Source organism: Schistocerca piceifrons, chromosome 4, assembly GCF_021461385.2.
Source record: "Schistocerca piceifrons isolate TAMUIC-IGC-003096 chromosome 4, iqSchPice1.1, whole genome shotgun sequence".
NCBI lineage: Eukaryota > Metazoa > Arthropoda > Insecta > Orthoptera > Acrididae > Schistocerca > Schistocerca piceifrons.
The window spans coordinates 538440190-538461178 of record NC_060141.1 but is presented as its reverse complement, the minus strand read 5'-3'; the positions used below and the strand labels follow the sequence as shown (position 1 = coordinate 538461178).

The 20989-nt window shown below is 42.5% G+C and overlaps 1 protein-coding gene across 4 annotated transcripts in view; it reads left to right on the top strand.

The window, feature by feature from the left end:
* Positions 1-20989, top strand: part of LOC124795151 (cysteine-rich protein 2-binding protein) — a 176015-nt gene that overhangs the window by 10689 nt on the left and 144337 nt on the right. The window lies entirely within an intron of this gene.

The following is a 20989-nucleotide window of genomic DNA, read 5'->3' as shown; positions in this document are numbered from 1 at the left end:
GTCTGATATGGAAAAGGTAAATATCAGTGGGTATAAACTAGCTGTACATATGAGTAGAGAGAATAAGATGAGAGGAGGAGTTGCCATATATGTCAAAAGTTATCACTGTGTAAAAAGCTTAGATACAAAAAGCTTTGTCTAGAGCAACATATAGAAGCATGTGCCTGTCAACTTAAACTGAAGGAGGACTCTTTTATAATTGTAACAGAATATAGGTCCCCTTCAGGAAACTTTCATTTATTCCTGGAAAACTTGGATGCCTTGTTGTGCTATCTATCAGATAGGGGAAAGCAAATTATTATTTGGGAGGACATCAGTGTTGATTCACTGAAAGAGAGTGATAGGAAGAATGACCTGGAAGTCTTGCTCGGTTCTTTCAATTTGACATCTGTCATTAATTTCCAACTCGAGTAGTAAAGGACAGCAGCACATTGATAGATAACACTTTTATAGACCAAGATAAGTTTAAAAACATAAAAGTCTTGTCCTGTTGAGAATGGCCTTTCTGATCATGGTGCTCAGCTAGTTATAGTATATGACATAGCTCCATTCAGTTATTCAAAACTACCCTCCAAAGTTGTGTGTTCAATTAATGACTAAAAAATTAGAAATTTTGGGGAACATCTTCAGCAGTTAGACTGGGATGAGGAGTACAAGTAATCTGATGCTAATTTAAAATATAACTTATTTCATGATACACTTGTAAGAGAATTTGAAAACTGTGAGGAGGAAGTTCAGGTCGGTTTCACCAAACAACACTCCCATTTTACAGTAGTTCATTTATTCACCTCTTTACCCAAGCAAGGCTTACACAGAACTGAATGGCGGAACTGCACAAAGATAATGTTTAGCTTAGTTCAAAGAAGATACTCAGATCGATACTGGTGTTGACCTCATCGGCGCGACATAGCCCCCCCCCCCCCTCCCCCCCCGTCGACGGGGAGCTGCGTCGGTAGGTGTCGTGAAGGGCGTGCTGGTCATGTGTCGGCAGGGAGGCCGGCGGGTTGCGGGTGGAACAGAGCGACGACGAAAATGTCTCCAGTGGGCGTGGCGAACACACGAAGCATGTCCAGGTCGACGTCGGGCGAGAGGGGAACACGTTTCACCAGGTGGCAGGGAATGGCGGAGGCTGTGTCATGAGAACCGGATGGAGGAAAACACATGACGAACAGAGTGTCATCGTGTAGTATTATAGAGATGTCATGGATTATGTCCGAGGGGACAGGCACAAACACCTCGAGCGAGGGCTTCAAGATTTGGGGGGGGGGGGGGGTCATGAGAAACCTCGACAGGCCGAGGCAGGCGACGGGGGAGAGGTCGAAGGGACCAGAGAAGGGCCTGGCGGCGAGAGCATCATTGTATGTAAGCTCAACGTGGGGAGCATGTGATCACTTGACGGAGTGCGTAAGAACGGAGTAGAGGGCGAGGTCGGAGCTCGACGATTGGAGCTGGAAGTCACTCGACCGAGTGTGTAAGTCCGGTGTGGAGGGAGTGGTTGGAGTGTCGTGAGCCATGACAGTGAGTGGCGTGGTCGTGGCCTGAAGGGGGGCAGAAGCGGGCTCGACATGAGCAGGCTTAAGTTTGTTGAGAGAGACTGTAACAGCTGAATCTTTTATGTGGATGTCATAGGTGTTGGCTGAGTGCTGGAGAACTTGGTATATGGAGGTTGGAGGGGAGCACGGGCAGTGTTATCTCGGAGCATGACATACTCGCAATTGTCAAGAGATTTCAGGACGTGAACCTTAGGGCGGGAATGGCTGGCGGGTGGAGGAATGTGGAGGTTGATGAAGTGGCGTCTTGACGCGGTCCACGAAGGAAGGTAAGTCAGACTGAGGGAGAGAAGCGTAAGGGCTCACAAGTTCGCCAGGGAGAACAATGTCCTGGCCGTATACAAACTTGGCTATTGTGCCTTTGAGGTCTTCCTTATAGATCGCACGAATGCCGAGTAGCACAGGGGGAAGGGCCTCCGTCCATAGAGAGTCATGGCATCGAAGAGCCGCCTTGAAAGTGCGGTGCCAGCGCTCAACTAGCCCGTTACTTTGCGGGTGATATGCTGTGGTATGGATGTGCTGGATGCCGCAAATGTTACAAATCTCGTTGAACAGGGTCGACTCAAATTGTCTGCCCTGGTCAGTCGTGATGCTAGCTGGACATCTGAAACGCGATACCCATGACTCGACGAAAGCTCGAGCAACAGTTTCTGCCATGATATTGGGGAGGGGGACAGCCTCGACCCAGCAAGTTGTTCGGTCGATGGATGAGAGAACATAACGAAAGCCGTTAGGGGGGGGGGGGGGGGGGGAGGGCCAACAATGTCAATATGAATATGCTGGAAACGCCCAGGAGGGATCGAAAAGGCACTGAGAGGGGGGGGGGGGGTAAAGTGTGCTTGTGTGCTTTGCAGCATTGGCATGCGACGCAAGAGGGTGCCCATTGCTGGCAGTCCTTGTTGACATTTCTCCACACAAAGTGCTCCGCTACGAGGCGGGCGGACGCATGAACACCGGGGTGGGCTAAATTATGCAGTGCGTTGAAGACAGCTCGACGGAGCGTGGTTGGGATGAGGGGGCATAACATTCCTGTACTGTAGTCGCACCAGATTTCACCAGAAATGCCAGGGAATGTGGTGCGGACGAACTGTAGTGAAGAGGTAGAGTCTGAAATCAGGATTTACGTGTCCTCATTGGCAGGTTGGAGGTTAGGCAATTCAGAGAGGTCTAACAGCAAATGAACGGCGTCGACTCGTGAAAGGAAATCAGCAACTATATTGTCAGCACCCTTTATGTGCCTGACATCGGTGGTGAACTGAGATATTGATCACTTCGTAGACCGCGAGCAACTCCCTATCAAACGCGGAATATTTCCATTGAGCATTAGTGAGCTTGTGCGAGAAGAATTGCAGAGGCGAAGCTTGGCCATTGACTGTCTGGCTAAGGACAGTGCCGATGGCAGTATCGCTCGCGTCTGTGGTGATGAAAAGCTGCGCATTGGGGTGAGGATGCGTGATGGTGCAGGCCTCGGCATGAATCGGAACTGAAATAACCCGATTGGGGTGGTGATTGCTGTCTTCTCGACGTCTTCAGGAGCCATGGGGATCTGGTGGTAGGCCCATTTTCAATCAATGACAGAGAACGTGGTCGCACCTGCGAGGGAACTGGTAAAGTCGGCAATGTTGGGTATGGGGTAGGTGTCCATAAATGTTCGTGCGTTTAGTCGACGGTAGTCTCCGCACATGTGCCAGGACCCGTCTTTCTTGGGTGTCATGTGAATGGGCATAGACCAGCTACTGGCAGAGGGTTCAATGATGCTGGAGCATAGAAGTTCAGAAATCTGCTTTTTAAGGTCGGAGAGGTGCTCGGGACAAAGTCAATGTGGTTTATTGGAGATCGGGGGGCCTGGTGTGAGGCGAAGCTTGTGAACCGTGCCGTTGGTGATGACAGAAATGTTGCCGGCGGCACGGGAGGCGGTTTGTTTACAATGTGTGGCGGGCAGGGCAGGCGAGGCGAGGTCGTGGTGTTCGGAGCCACTCGGCGGATCCGACGGGTGCTGAGGCGGCGAAGTGTCCCAGGAGTCAATGTGACAGGATGGCCGCAGTGGCACCGTGGTCGGGTGAGCTCGGTAGAGCTCGTGAAGTGTTAGTGAGACCATTGCCCGAGGGTGCGGCCTGTGACAGCACAGTCACTGGTGAAACGCTTGGCACGAGTGCACTGTTTGCATTGTCAGTGGTGGTCGCACGGCGGCACGCATGAGCCGAAGTTGCATTGTATGAGGTGCAGTCCGCGAGGGGTGGGGTAGGAGCTGTCAGTTCGGAAACACGTGACACTCGTCGCGCAAGCACACTTGTGTCCAGCCAAGTGTCAAACGCTGCCATATTAGGAGGGTGTGGCCCTGCAGAACTGTCAGTACACATTATGGCAGCCTTGATAGCACAGTTACGAGGAGTAGAGGGAGGTAAACACACGGAAGCTCGATTGCTAGGATGCAAGCAGATTAGGCACACTTACTGACCTTGCTTTGTCCTTGCTGTAGTGTCTGTAATTCCTTTGCTGCATCAGAGAGCTGGAGCTGTGTTTCATGGAGCCGGACGGAGAGCTCGGAGTTTTCCTTGCGTAGGCGAGCGACGTGTTCAAGCTCGACAAGGCACTTATGCGTGGTTTCTTGTAATGTCGTCGACAGAGACAAGCATGTACGAATGAGATGAGCCCGGACCGATGTGTCACGTGGTGGGTTGCTCGACGGAGCTCAGGGGAAGTGAGTCTTGGATGGATGGTGAAACACAGTGTTCCGCACTAGGTCCGGTGAAAGTTTGTGGTGCTGCAAGAAGTCAATACCTAGTATAGGGGCCGTCAATTTCGCACACTAAAAAAGTCCTCTCAAGTTTGCAGTTTGCGGAGAGTGAGACGACGTGTGTGGTTGAACCCGAGCATTGTAGTTTAGTGGAATTCGCGGCTTGCAGTGAAGTATTATGAGGGCGGATGTTCGACAACGCTAAGGACATGGGCAGCAGTGAAACATCGGCGACTGTGTCCACTAGGAAAAGGTGTCCCAACGAAATGTCTTTAATGTAAAGTCGTCCACAATTATCCGGTCGTTCCCGCACAGAATGGAGCACTGGAGCACTGGGGGGGGGGAGGGGCGGGGTGCCTGTCATGTTGTGCCTAGGAGGCAGCACCCAAACCTACCTGTGATTGGCATTTGGGAAGTAGCAGGGTGGTCTGCAGTTCCGTGCTGCCTCACCAAACTGTGTGTGGAAGTAACAGTACGGGTAGCACGGTTGCATTTCCTGCGGAAAGTTCGCTGCCAGTGGTGGTGGCCAAGGTTCGATGGTCGCAGCAGGTTCGGTTGCAGGAGGGGGTGTGACCACGGGAAGAGCCGATGACGTCCCAGTTGCTTGTTTACTGCTTCTTGGGGCGAGCGGAACAGTCGACACAGTACGACCCTGGCTGCGTCCGGCCACAGGGCGATGAGCCTGAACCTGAGACTTGTCAGGTAGGCAGTGGCTGGCGAAATGGAGCAGTGATGCATCATGTAGCTTGTCAGCAACCGTCATTCTTTGCTTGACAGGTTCAGGAGGCCTTTGAGTCAGAGCAAAGCGGATGTGAGGAGATAGTTTATCTGACCAGATGGTGAGGAGAGCTGTGTCAGAGAATAGATCGGCACTGAGCAGGGCACGTAGCCGTCTCCAGAGCTGGGAAGGTTTGTCGTTGCCTAGTTGCTCAACGTGGAGCACTTGCTGTATTGCTGCCTCAGTTGAGTGTGCAAGCCGACATAGAACTGTCTCTTTGGCTAGAGTGTATCAGATAGATGAGTCCCAGGCGTCGACCAGGTCAGCAATCAAGTCCTCCTGGTCGTGCAGGTGGGTGATGAGGCACAGAAACCTGGTTGACTCATCGAGTTTGTAATGGTCGAACACTTTGTCCACAATTTTGAACCAGGTTGTTGCTCTGTCGGGATTAAACGGCAGCAGTGTTGGTAAGTGTTGTAGAATGTTTGGAAGAACAGGTTGAGTTGAGTTTGTCGGGGCACTGCCTGAATTGAGCTGTTGTTGTTGTTGTTGTTGTTGTTGTATTCCAGGAGAGTGTGCCTCCAGGGGATGTGACAACGACGGCTGTCCAGGTGGCAGCATGAAGGTGACACGTTGTGGTTGAGTTCGATCCGTCCCGACGTGGAACGCCGACACGGCTGAGACACCGTACTGTGTTGATTGTGGTTTCGGAAGCTGAACACGTTGCGGGTGTGCTCGAATTGACGTGTCGTGGAAGACCGACGTGGATGAGGCACCGAGATGTGCCGATGATGGTAGCGGAAGCTCGACTGGAGCCGGCGCGTGGGCGACAGGTGAGGAAAAGGTTCAAAGTTTTAGTCCGTGGAAAGCTTGGTGTTCGATCAGAGCCAGGGCCACCTGTGTTGCAGGGAGGCTACGGAGGTGCGGGCTGTCCAGAAGCATAGTGTGGGACATGGATGTCGAACATAGGACGGAATGTGCGAATGTTCACTGTTCATAGTCACTCCACTCAAAACAGTGTGCGGATAGGGTGAATGTCGTGGCACAAAACACTGAGGCGTAGCAGTGGGACGGTGGTGGAGGTCAGGCACAGATAACAAGTTATTGTTCGTGTTGCAGTCTGAGGTATTGAAGTAGGAAGGCATGTGCTGATGCTGAACCAAGGTAGGCGCGGACGTGGTCGGATGCTGAGGAGTTTGACCTGTGAATGAAGCAGTTCCGGTCGCGTGGCAGGTATCCGAATGGTACGGCACAGATTGTGGCGTAGCAAATCATCGTCCTGGCGATGGTAGGTTGTCCAACGAAGCATTTCCAGAAATCGGCATTGGTTCCGCACTGCACGGAGATCCGTAAGAGGTAACTGCACAGTCGATGAGAGAGGGCACATGTGGAGGGAACAAAGACGTTTGATAGCCAGAGTCATGCACACTCCTAACCTCACTTATGGTTGCAGGCTTGAAAACGTCTGGCTAAATCGGCGTAATCGTCGAGTGAGAGGCATCGTGTTGCAGTCCTGGCAGGTGTACATCGTCCGCAACACGATGCATGTCGATCACAAAATCCGGCGCTAGTCGTTGGGCCGAAGTCATTGTTCGAATGTTGTGTTGATGTAATATTCGCGAAAATAGTGGATGCGGGGGCCACGGACACAGTAAAACGGCAAAAACAGAAGATGTTACAACTCGGGGTCACCAGTGAGGAGGAAGTTCAGGTCGGTTTCACCAAACAACACTCCCATTTTACAGTAGTTCATTTATTCACCTCTTTACACAAGTAAGGCTTACACAGAACTGAATGGCGGAACTGCACAAAGATAATGTTTAGCTTAGTTCAAAGACGATACTCAGATCGATACTGGTGTCGACCTCATCGGCACCACAAGTGTTTCCCCAAGAAAGTAGCTAAATCTAATTATAAGAAACCATGCAAAAAACCTTGGCTTTCTAAAGGAATAAAAATATCTTGTAACCACAAAAGGGAACTGTATCTAACAACAAGAAATAGTAATGACTCAGAAACAGCCAAATATTATAAAAACTACTGTGCTACATTGAGAAAGGTTATTAAAAAGTCCAGAAGCATGTGCATCATGTCTGAGATTAATACCTCTGATAACAAAATCAAAACAATTTGGAATATTATTACAGGGGAGGCAGGGCAATCAAGAGTACAGGATGATGGTATCACCATCAAAGCGAATGGAAACTTCACAACACAAACAACAAGCTGAAAGTCAAAAACATTTTGAATAACCATTTTTTAAATGTTGTAGAGAAAATAGGATCTAAGTGTTCATTAGAAGAAGCAAGGCAATTAATGGAAGAGGCCTTACCCACACAATTTGATACTATTGAAATTCCACCCACCTCTCCGTCTGAAATTAGGAAGATAATAAACTCTCTCAAGAATAAAAGCTCACACGGAATTGATGGCATTTCCAGCAGGATAATAAAAGCTTGTTCCCAAGAGATAAGTGTGATTCTTAGCCATGTATGTAATAGCTCTCTGAAGCAGGGTATTTTCCCAGATAGACTGAAGTATGCCATTGTTAAACCACTGTATAAAAAAGGGGATACGTCTGATGTCAACAACTACTGCCCAATCTCTCTTCTGACTGCCTTATCCAAAGTTCTTGAAAAAGTAATGTATTGTACAGTAGCTTCACACCTTTGTAAAAATAAAGTTTTAACAAAATGTCAGTTTGGTTTCCGGAAAGGTTTTTCAACGGAAAATGCTATATATACTTTCACTAATGAAATATTAAATGCTCTGAGTAACCGGAAGTCACCTGTTGGGATTTTTTGTGATCTCTCAAAGGCTTCTGGTGTAAATCATGGAATACTTCCAGATAAGCTCAAGTACTGTGGTATGAATGGGACAGCGTTCAAATGGTTTACATCATACGTAACTGGAAGAGTGCAGAAATTTGAAATACACAGTTCACATAATATGCAAAAAACTGGTGATTTCTCAAACTGGGGAACAATCAAGAATGGGGTGCCGCAAGGTTCGGTCTTGGGTCATCTGCTGTTCTTAATATATGTTAATGACTTGCCATTCTATATTCACGAAGATACAAAGCTGGTACTTTTTGCCAATTATACAAGTATAGCTATCACACCCAACAGACAAAAATTAACTGATGAAATTGTAAACGATGTTTTACAGACAACCATTCAGTGGTTCTCCGCAGATGGGCTCTCATTAAACTTTGACAAAACACAGTATATACAGTTCCATACAGTAAATGGAATGACCCAATTAGTAAATATAGACTTCGATCAGAAATCGGTAGTTAAGGAAGAATATTCAAAATTTCTAGGTGTATGCATTGATGAGGGGTTGAAATGGAAAAAATAAACACACTAAAGATCTGCTGCAACGTTTGAGTTCAGCTACTTACGCTATTAGGGTCATTGCAAATTTTGGTGATATACATCTCAGTAAATTAGCTTACCATGCCTATTTTCATTCTCTGCTTTCTTATGTCATCATATTCTGGGGTAACTCAGTGTTCATTGCACAAAAGCGTGTAATCAGAATAATTGCTGGATCTCATCCAAGATCATCCTGCAGACACTTATTTAAAGAGCTGGGGGTCTTCACTGTAGCCTCACAATATATATTTTCACTTATGAAATTTGTTATTAACAATCCGAACGAATTCAAAAGTAATAACAGTGTACATGGCTACAACACTAGGAGAAAGGATGATCTTCACTGACCTTCACTACTCAAGGTTAAATCTAACTTTGGCTCAGGAGGGAGTAAATTATGCTGCCACAAAAGTTTTTGGTCACTTACCCATCAAAAGTCTGACAGATAGCCATATAGCATTGAAAAGGAAATTAAAAGAATTTCTGAATGGCAACTCCTACTCATTAGACGAATTTTTGGATATAGTAAGTGGGTAATTTCCTCACCCCCCACCAAAAAAAAAAAAAAAATTGCGTCATGTAATATTTTGTGTAATGTAATATCCTGTAGAGACACCTTTTATTAACCTGACACATTCCACATCATTACAAAGTGTCATATTCATGATCTATGGAACAAGTACTAATCTAATCTATGCAACATATTCATTCACATATGTAGTAAATCACTATGAAGGTGTAGGTATTTCCAGACATACTGAAATATGCTCTTGTCAGACCCATTTATGGGATTGAGCAGTAAGACAGAGATTAATAATTACAGACCAGACTCACTACCTACTTCCTTTCAGAAAGAATTGGAAAAGATTATGCATACAAGAATCCTAACACACTTTAGTCAAAATGAGATGCGCAGTCTCAGTTTTGACTACAAAATGATCTTTCTGTAGGACATGTCATTTTGAATTCTCGAATCAGATTATACAAAATTTAAATGCAAAACATTGGCAACTGGTATTTTCTATGACTTGCAAAAGCATTTGATTGTGCAATTCACAGTATTATCATAGAGAAGCTCAATTATTGTGGCATTTGAGATCTTGATTGTAACATGTTTTCATCCTTTTCAACTAAAACAATGCAGACTGTAACATTAAGAAAACCAGAGTGTGTGCTCAGCAAAATGGCATTTTCAAAATTGGAAATAGTTCCAATGGTGTACTACCGGGATCAAATTTTGGGTCCACTCTTGTTACTGTCATGTATAAATGATCTGCCATCTTATATTCAAGAAGCAGAAGCAGTTCTCTTTGATGACAAGCAGTATAATCAAGCCTAATAGAGAAGCTGCAATGCTTGAAGATATAAAGGAATATTTCCTTAAAAATCAGTCACTGTTTCACTGCAGATAGACTGTCACTGAACTTGGATAAAAACATTCATGCAATTCAGTATGCTACTATGCAAGGCCTCACCACAGAATTAGAAATAATATGTGTGGGTATAAATCAATAAATCAAATGGAATATTTTAAAGCAGATCAGTTTGCAATGCAAATGAACTCAAAAACCTGTGTTTTAGGAGCTAAGGGTATGTCAATTATCACTGCTGCTAGTTCTGTCTGTATAATTTGGCTGCTGTACAACTGTTCTGCTGTGCTTTATTACTAACTCCTTCTCTTTATTTCATATTCACATAATCAGTTGCTGTACTATCTTAGTCTTACTTCCCTTTTTATGTATCAATTTATTGTTATATCATAGGTGTTACTCATCACAGCTTAGTAATTTAACTGTTTTACTTTACCTTATTACTAGTTCCTTTTTACTTCTTATTTACATTATCAGTTGCTGTACAAACTTGCTCTAAATCTTCTTTTATTTAGTAATTTATTGTCATATAATTTATGTTATGCATCAGACGCTTCACTCTGTTGTTATTTTTATGTAGCATTTAGTTTTGTTGCATACAGGATATATTAGCTCTGTTTGTTGATATTCTTTATCCTACCATACTCCTAATAAGACTATATTGTCCTGCAACTGTGTTGTCTCATGCTAACCTTGGCCACAATACCTCCCCTCCTGGCACTGAAACTGCCTGTTCTATCAACTCCAGCAGTCCTGCACCCACGCACCATGCCCTCTATAACCTTACTGCATTCTAAATGCATTTTTCATGTGCTGATGCCATCTCACCACCCAGTGTTGTTCCTCTAGTGCACTACAACTGAAAACACAATGCTCCATGCCACACACATAAATGTCGATTCTCTGCCTGCTCATCTTGATTAATTCTTCCATATATTTCAAGACCAAGACATTCATGTGAAACTTATATCACACAAGTGGCTTAAACCAAGTATTCCAGCCAGTTCCGTAAATCTAGGTGGCTGGGTCTTTCTGAGGCACGACAGATGCAATGGCCGAGGGGGTATACCTTCCTTTTTTTTTGCCTGCCATGTTACACATGTACAACAACAATAATGATGATAAAAATGTAATATATGTGTTCCTAGAGATCAAATCCCTAAGAAAAAAAAAGTTCAACACTGCATCCTCTACAAACTTCCGAAAGTAGGCAGGTTGGTCTGTTTCGAAGCTGCCATCTGAAGTCTCTAATTGACATATGAACTTATAATTATAGCTGGTGACACTAACATAACTTTTATAAAATCCATCCAGTGCAAAATTCAAGCATATATTTTTTCCTGGAATTTAACTTAGGCCTACTTCAGCTTGTATCTACCCATAACATTCCCAGTTGTCACACTGTCATGGATATATTTGCAATGAGATTCCTATACAGAGTAATTTGTACTTCTGAAACACCTGCACCTGGAATTTTTGCCCATGACATAATTTTCATGGTGTACTCACTACAATATTCAAGAAAGAAACTACAGTGGACTATATACAGAGACAAAATGCACCATTGATTCAGAACGTGCAGATGATGTGCAAGAAATGGCTTTGGAGATGATTTTCAAACCTTTCCAGACAAAAACGAAAAACATCATAGATTTAATAACAAAGATGACCTAAAACAGCTCATGAATATCAATGATACTGCGCATTTGGCTTACAAAGTATGCTCCGCTCCTAAAAATTGTATTGCTTACAAGCACAGGTGAAACAGTCAACCACACTGTGAGAAATGCCAATCTCAGGCATACCCCCTCATTAACTGACAACAGACATGGACCAGCTGTCCTTGGTAAAACCTGCATGGTCTTTGCATAGGCGAAGTAAGAGCTGCAGCTGATCCTATTGTTCCAGTCAGGAACTGCACCATCACTTCACTTACCCACAACCACAACTGAACCACAAATGAAATAAAGACTCGTTGATTATTTCATGGGGATAAATTGTGGTAGCTGCAAAAAATTCTGTCTTGAGCTTGTTACTCACCGTACCACAAAAAAAAAAAAAAAAAAAAAAAAAAAAAAAAAAAAAAAAAAAAAAAAAAAAAATCCAGGTCAGCATCTACTGGGCACGATGGCGTCATATTCCACAAGACTAAACTTCAACCACCCCTTAAGCACAAGCATTTTCCCTGAAGCCTGGACACAGGGACTAGTTAAGCCACTACCAACTTATTTGCATCCTTCAGGCACACTCCAAGGCTTTAGTGTATATAATACACGATCAGTTAACCAACTACTATATTACAAACAACCTTCTTGGTGAATACCAAGCAGGTTCCCACAACCATCACAGCACATCATCTGCTTTAATAAAAGTAGCAGATGACTTGAAGTTTGCCATGAATAGACATGAGCCAACTGTTGTGTGCTTCTTGGACATAGTAAGTACGTGTGTAGATACTTTTTACTTTACTCCGTCCGAACAGGTCTTGGAAGACCCCGATGGTACAGACCGACCGCCATATCATCCTCAGCTTATGTGCGTCACTAGAAGCAGATATGGAGGGGCATAAGGTCCGCACACTGCTCTCCCAGTTGTTGTCAGTTTACATGATTGGAGCTGCTAATTTGCAGTCAAGTAGCTCCTCAGTTTGCCTCACAGGGGCTGAGTGAGCCCTGATTGCCAACAGCACTCGGCAGACCAGAAAGCCAACCATCCAAGTGCTAGCCAAGGCCAACAGCACTGAACTTCAGTGATCTGACAGGAACTAATGTTACCACTGCAGAAAGGTTATTGGCATGTGTGTAGTTATATCTCAGAAATGTGTATATAGTTCCCATAAGAAAATGTTGTTATTGTAAATCTTGACAAAGCTCTTACAAATCAGATGAAATTATTTGAAAATTCTGGGTGACCATATGAATAAATAACATTCCAGATTTTTTTTCACAATTACAAATCAGCATCAGAAAAGTTCAGTGGCTTGCTTGTGATGTGATAGGACTGAAATGCCAGTAAGAGCTCGTGGTTTGTAGGCCTACATAATAATTTTTTTGTTAGGTCTAGAATGAGGCAGCTGACCTCCACTTACTATCAAGAAAATCTTAAGTTCCGTGTCAGTGTGCGTCGTCAGCAGACTGTCAATAATTATTCTTCCAAAACTATTTTTAATGTTCTTTTCAAATGTGTTAATTAATCTGTCAAGACCTCACTTTCCTTAATTTTCCAGGCAAAAGTAACAATGATATATGTGTATAAATTTCTATTCTACTTCTCTCAATTTTGGCAAAAGGAGCAACTACTTTTACTTTTTGTGGTCAGAGAATGTACCTTTGAGATGGTGAATCCTAAATTGCAAATTAGATAGCAATTTGCATGTTTAGTTTTTGACAATAAAATGTTTCCTTATTCCAGAATCATATGGAATCTCTTTTAATATTTGGTTTATCAGTATGTTCCATACACAGGGTGTTCCAGAATTCCTATTTCAGGCTTCTAGGGGTTGTAGAGGGGACGTAGTAGGAAAAGTTTTGATAAGGAACCCATACCCATTAACGTATCTCTTTGATGTATAATATGTTTGTAGATGAGATCACTTTCAAATCTCGCTTCACAGTATGCAAGCAGCGGAGACAGTGAGTTCTGACTTTGGTGCTCTGCAGGAGCTGTTTACATGACGACCCTACTGTTCATTCCACAAGATGTATCTGTGACACATGGTTGCATACACACAGTCTACAAACCCTGGTGTGCACCGAATAATTCCTGCTGTTGCCAGAACTTCTTCAAGAAGATATTCTTCAGATTACAGAGGTTTCATACGTAGACTCTCAGATGGCACCACAAGAAAAAGTCTAGATGAGTGAAATCTGGTGATTGTGGTGGCCAGAGAGTTTGTCCACCACAACATGTCCGCCTTCACAATATGTTTCGTTGAGGTGTTTGCAGATGCCAGCGCAAAATGAGCGGGTACAATTCCCAGTTCCTGTTGGAACTATGTTTGCCGATGGAATGATAGTGGCAAATCTTCCAATAGTTTCACCAGTATCTCTTGCAGCACTGTTAAGTATCTGGGAATGTTAGGCAGTTCAGAAGACAACTATCAGTTATACCAGCCCATGCATTTGTACTGAACTGTTGCTAAAATCCACATGAATGTGTGACATGAGGATTTTCATCACCCCAAATGTTTGTTTTATGACAGTTCAAAAAAGCCTCCCTGTTGAAGTGAGTTTCATCTGTTCAAAGTGTGGAAATTCAAGCTTGTCATCATGTTGATGTAGAAACCGCATACAGAAATTGACATACAATGGAAAATCTGCTGGAGTCAACACATGCACATTCTGTCGGTGGCTATGATGGAGTTTGTGGTCTCACCCTCATTTCTAATTCCAGCTATTGTTCACAATAAGCAAAGCCCTTTATGAGAAATTTGAGAAGAGTGTAGATTACAATAAACTTTCTAGTTTTTCGTGTAGAGTTGGCTCCAATTCTTGTTGGTTAGGGGCCTGATTCTTGAAGTTGAAATTCTCACATTTTAGGTCCTCATGGTTGAATTGATCTAAATAAATTTGATGATTGTGGCTGCAGAATTTTTGTTGTTACGTTAATGTATTTTGTCACATTTTAGTGTTTCATAATCTTTTGAATTTTCACATTAACAAATTGGAACTTACATCTTTCGCCCAAAATACAAAAATATGTCTGATAACATCAGAGGCATGCTTACTACTGCTTCAATCTGCAGTGATAACCATATTCCAAAGGGTTTATAGTTTTTCTTGACAAATGAATTTCTTTTAATTTAGATTATTATTTCATAAATGAATCCAGAAATAAACATAGTAAACATTATTAGATTGCATAATTAATGGTAGAAATTTTAAGTGAGCTAAATAATTTGTAATTGCAAATGTTTTTAAAAAAATAATTTTTAGTCTACATTCAGAGCTAGTACTTATTGATTGTGACATTGAAAATAAAGTAATTCCTTTTCGTAAATTTTAGCTTGAGATATAACATAATGTGTATAAAATTACATGAAAGTTTTCAGAAAAGCAGCTGAAATAATACTGACCTGTCCAAAATTCAAAAAATAATACTAGTATCAACAACTACTGTTGAGGAAAAGTAATGCTAGAGGAGGATGTCCTGTTACAAGTTGCATGTCATACAGAATATGCGAGATACTCTTGTTGAGCATGTCCAACACATGGGCAGTGAAAGTGATTCGATCTTCAAACGTATTTTATATTGAAACGGTAAATTTCAGGTTCCTTATCAAAACTTAACCTACTAAAACCACTCTACAACCACTAAAAACCTGTAATATGAATTGTGAAGGACCCTGTATATCTCTCCCTTCACACTTTTTTTATTCAGCCGTTCTAGCTGATTGAATATTTTAATTTTTTATTTTCTACCGCAGTACTACACAGAATTGGAGAGAGAACCTTTGACTTGAAAATGTTTTGGGCATCATGGTCACTGCAACCTGCATTTACAAAATGTATTGACTGGAAAGTGACTGTTACAATCTGGTCATTAGTGGTTTTTGCCAGATATTATCTTTCAGACTGAATGAACATGTGAGACTCTGTGAAGAACACTTCACTTTTGCAAAATGTCTGAAAAATCAAAATATGTTAAATCACACTTTGTATTCTATCATGCAGGAGAGTCTTCATGGGTGTAGAATGAGTCCATTGTACAAGTAGTGTGACAAATTGCTCACTATACCAGACCTGTACTCTATGATTGGGGGTGAAAATTATGAAAAACATTTCAAGATTATTAATAATTATTTTTAACATTTCAGTTATTTTAACCCTCCTGTTTAGGGTGTTGTTGTTGTTGTTGTTGTTGTTGTGGTCTTCAGTCCTGAGACTGGTTTGATGCAGCTCTCCATGCTACTCTATCCTGTGCAAGCTTCTTCATCTCCCAGTACCTACTGCAACCTACATCCTTCTGAATCTGCTTAGTGTATTCATCTCTTGGTCTCCCCCTATGATTTTTACCCTCCACGCTGCCCTCCAATACTAAATTGGTGATCCCTTGATGCCTCAGAACATGTCCTACCAACCGATCCCTTCTTCTGGTCAAGTTGTGCCACAAACTTCTCTTCTCCCCAATCCTATTCAGTACTTCCTCATTAGTTATGTGATCTACCCATCTAATCTTCAGCATTCTTCTGTAGCACCACATTTCAAAAGCTTCTATTCTCTTCTTGTCCAAACTATTTACCGTCCATGTTTCACTTCCATACATGGCTACACTCCATACAAATACTTTCAGAAATAACTTCCTGACACTTAAATCTATACTCGATGTTAACAAATTTCTCTTCTTCAGAAACGCTTTCCTTGCCATTGCCAGTCTACATTTTATATCCTCTCTACTTCGTCCATCATCAGTTATTTTGCTCCCCAAATAGCAAAACTCCTTTACTACTTTAAGTGTCTCATTTCCTAATCTAATACCCTCAGCATCACCCGACTTAACTCGACTACATTCCATTATCCTCGTTTTGCTTTTGTTGATGTTCATCTTATATCCTCCCTTCAAGACACCATCCATTCTGTTCAACTGCTCTTCCAAGTCCTTTGCTGTCTCTGACAGAATTACAATGTCATCGGCGAACCTCAAAGTTTTTATTTCTTCTCCATGGATTTTAATACCTACTCCAAATTTTTCTTTTGTTTCCTTTACTGCTTGCTCAATATAGAGATTGAATAACATCGGGGAGAGGCTACAACCCTGTCTCACTCCCTTCCCAACCACTGCTTCCCTTTCATGTCCCTCAACTCTTATAACTGCCATCTGGTTTCTGTACAAGTTGTAAATAGTCTTTCGCTCCCTGTATTTTACCCCTGCCACCTTTAGAATTTGAAAGAGAGTATTCCAGTCAACATTGTCAAAAGCTTTCTCTAAGTCTACAAATGCTAGAAACGTAGGTTTGCCTTTCCTTAATCTTTCTTCTAAGATAAGTCGTGAGGTCAGTATTGCCTCATGTGTTCCAGTATTTCTACGGAATCCCAACTGATCTTCCCCGAGGTCAGCTTCTACTAGTTTTTCCATTCGTTTGTAAAGAGTTCGTGTTAGTATTTTGCAGCTGTGACTTATTAAACTGATTGTTCGGTAATTTTCACATCTGTCAACACCTGCTTTCTTTGGTATTGGAATTATTATATTCTTCTTGAAATCTGAGGGTATTTCGCCTGTTTCATACATCTTGCTCACCAGATGGTAGAGTTTTGTCAGGACTGGCTCTCCCAAGGCCGTCAGTAGTTCCAATGGAATGTTGTCTACTCCGGGGGCCTTGTTTCGACTCAGGTCTTTCAGTGCTCTGTCAAACTCTTCACGCAGTATCGTATCTCCCATTTCATCTTCATCTACATCCTCTTCCATTTCCATAATATTGTCCTCAAGTGCATCGCCCTTGTATAGAGCCTCTATATACTCCTTCCACCTTTCTGCTTTCCTTTCTTTGCTTAGAACTGGGTTTCCATCTGAGCTCTTGATATTCATACAAGTCGTTCTCTTACCTCCAAAGGTCTCTTTAATTTTCCTGTAGGCGGTATCTATCTTACCCCTAGTGAGATAGGCCTCTACATCCTTACAGTTGTCCTCTAGCCATCCCTGCTTAGCCATTTTGCACTTCCTGTCGATATCATTTTTGAGACGTTTGTATTCCTTTTTGTCTGCTTCATTTACTGCATTTTTATATTTTCTCCTTTCATCAATTAAATTCAATATTTCTTCTGTTATCCAAGGATTTCTACTAGCCCTCGTCTTTTTACCTACTTGATCGTCTGCTGCCTTCACTACTTCATCCCTCAGAGCTACCCATTCTTCTTCTACTGTATTTCTTTCCCCCATTCCTTTCAATTGTTCCCTTATGCTCTCCCTGAAACTCTGTACAACCTCTGGTTCTTTCAGTTTATCCAGGTCCCATCTCCTTAAATTCCCACCTTTTTGCAGTTTCTTCAGTTTTAATCTACAGGTCATAACCAATAGATTGTGGTCAGAGTACACATCTGCCCCTGGAAATGTCTTACAATTTAAAACCTGGTTCCTAAATCTCTGTCTTACCATTATATAATTAGGGTGTAATAAAGGTGAAATGGAATTACATAATTTGTTTTTACAGTGTCAGCAGTAGATAGTTTGGAAACTAGTTATCTTTGTTTATGTAACAGTAATGGTGAAATGGTGAGTAAGAAACTTCCTGGCAGATTAAAACTGTGTGCCGGACCAAGACTCGAACTCAAGACCTTTGCCTTTTGCGGGCAACTGCTCTACTGTCTGTCTTAAACCAAGCACGACTCATGACTCCTCCTTGCAGCTTTACTTCTGCCAACACCTTGTCTCCTACCTTCCAAACTTCACAGAAGCTCTCCTGTGAGACTTGCAAGACTAGCAGTCCTGGAAGAAAGGATATTGCAGAGACATGGTGTAGCCACAGCCTGGGGGATGTTTCCAGAATCAAACTTTGCTGCAGAGTGGAAATTTCATTCTGGAAACATTCCCTAGGCTGTATCTAAGCCATGATTCTGCAGTATCCTTTCTTCCAGGAGTGCTAGTCTTGTAAGCTTTGCAAGAAAGCTTCTTTGAAGTTTAGAAGGTAAGAGACAAGTTACTGGTGGAAGTAAAGCTGTGAGGGTGGGTCATGAGTCATGCTTGGGTAGCTCACTTGATAGAGCATTTGCCTGCGGAAGGCAAAGGTCCTGAGTTATAGTGTTGGTCCATAACATAGGTTTAATCTGTCAGAAAATTTCATATCAGCACACACTCCACTGCAGAGTGAAAATATCAGTCTGGTAATGGTGAGTAGTTTCATAATTTTCAATCAGTATCCTGTAATGCATATTTTAAAATCTAGAACCCTCAGGCTGACAGCCTGGACATTCTTTTTGTATAAAGAAAGATTTTTCTTCTCATTAGAGTCCAGGTGAATATTAGTTCTTACTAGGGAAAATCCAGGATAGAATATAACAATATTGTGAAAAGGAAAGTTGCTATTCACCATATAGCAGAGATGCTGAGTTGCAGACAGGCACAACAAAAAGACTGTCACAAATAGTAGCTTTCGGACAAGGCCTTGTCACAAATAGTAGCTTTCGGACAAGGCCTTCGTCAGAATTAAAAGGCAAACACACACATACACACTCACGCAAACACAACTCTCTCTCTCTCTATCTATCTCTCTCTCTCTCTCTCTCTCTCTCTCTCTCTCTCTCTCTCTCTCACACACACACACACACACACACACACACACACACACACACACACATGACTGCAGTCTCAGGCAACTGAGGCCTCAGTTGCCTGAGACTGCAGTCGTGTGTGTGTGTGTGTGTGTGTGTGTGTGTGTGTGTGTGTTGCCATCTGATTCTGATGAGGGCCTTACTGGCTGAAAGCTACTATTTGTGACAGTCTTTTTAAATGGCTCTGAGCACTATGGGACTCAACTGCTGAGGTCATTAGTCCCCTAGAACTTAGAACTAGTTAAACCTAACTAACCTAAGGACATGGCTCTGAGCACTATGGGACTCAACTGCTGAGGTCATTAGTCCCCTAGAACTTAGAACTAGTTAAACCTAACTAACCTAAGGACATCACAAACATCCATGCCCGAGGCAGGATTCGAACCTGCGACCGTAGTGGTCTTGCGGTTCCAGACTGCAGCGCCTTTAACCGCACGGCCACTTCGGATGGCGACAGTCTTTTTGTTGTGCCTGTCTGCGACTCAGCATCTCCGCTATATGGCAAATAGCAACTTTCCTTTTCTCAATATTGTTAGTTCTTACTAGTTATCGTATAAAAGGTAGGCTTCCTGATTTCAACAGAAAAGTTACTGTAATGATCTTGGCAGCAATTTTTTTGTGTTATTTCTTTCCCGTAGGTGTGTCACCTCAAAGATGCGTTACTGGAGTGGATCTCGGTGTTCTGCCACAGTGAAAGCATTTTACAAAAATGAGGGCTGTACTGTAACAGGAAGCTGAAAATATTGTTAGTCATGTCTCATGAAAAAGGTTCTGTTCCATTAAAAATGCAAGAAGGGGAAAGGTGAAGATTTTTGAATGAATTGTGTGTTAAAGTAAAAACCACAAGGTAGGCAAAGTGGTATTCACCAACTGAAAACAATAAAAAATATGCAAAATATCACAACTGAAAGTTGGGTAATAGTCTTCACCTTTGGGGATCACTAATTGTAGTGTACACAGAATTTGTAGCTCAGTTTAAGATTACAGCTACAGAAGATACAACTTGCACTGCAATTATTTGGAACTAACTGTGAATGCTAATTGAATCTGTCTGAGAATTTGAGGCAGTGAACTTTTTTTATCTACTGTGGAATGAGAAACAAGCTGACAATGAAATTAAAAAAGTAACACTGCTCACAAGCATCAGCTGGATGTTGAAATGAGAAGGCATAACAAACCCAGTCCTCCACCACGCAGTTTCCTGTATCTTCCAGTGTTAAGAACATTGATCTCTATATTGAACTGTCAGAGACTAAGAAGCCAGCCTTCAATGTGTGGGATGCTTCAACAAGAATGACTTGATTTTAACATTTCATCTTTATCAAACGAAACATGCTGCAAAAAAGGGATGGATTTTAAAATATCCACAAAGCCACAAAGTTTTTTGCTGTGTTATTACAATTATTCTTTGTGAACAGACAATATGTAGACAGTAACTAAATTCATCATTTGCTTTATCTAAGATGCCTTCATTGACACAAGTTACTGCTGCTGTTATTGTGTGCTTCAGTTCATTTAGGTCACTAGTTAAATGGGGAACAAAGACACATTTGCTTGTGTACACATAGAAAAAATATTCATGTGCGGTCATGTCTGAAGATCTCAGCGGCCAAGAATGTGCAGCAGTGCCTCTGTTCCATGCACCCTATCCTATGAGGAGGCAATGTGTCATTGTGAAATTGTGGTACATTTGTGTCATTTGTTTAAATGATTTAATGCCGCCTACGGCATTCACTTTTTTCTTTCATTTATTCTACAATCACACAATTTCAATCTTAGGTCATTATCACATATCTTTACAAAAAAATTAATCGAAGGCACAGTGTGCCATACAGGTATCTGCAACTGTGTATATTTAAATAATGTCCACCATCATTGAGCTTATGAGTGCAGGTGTGCCATAGTTGTCACATTGACCACACTTGGCTGACCCATGACCATGCCCTATGATGTGAAGATCCACCCCACTGTCAG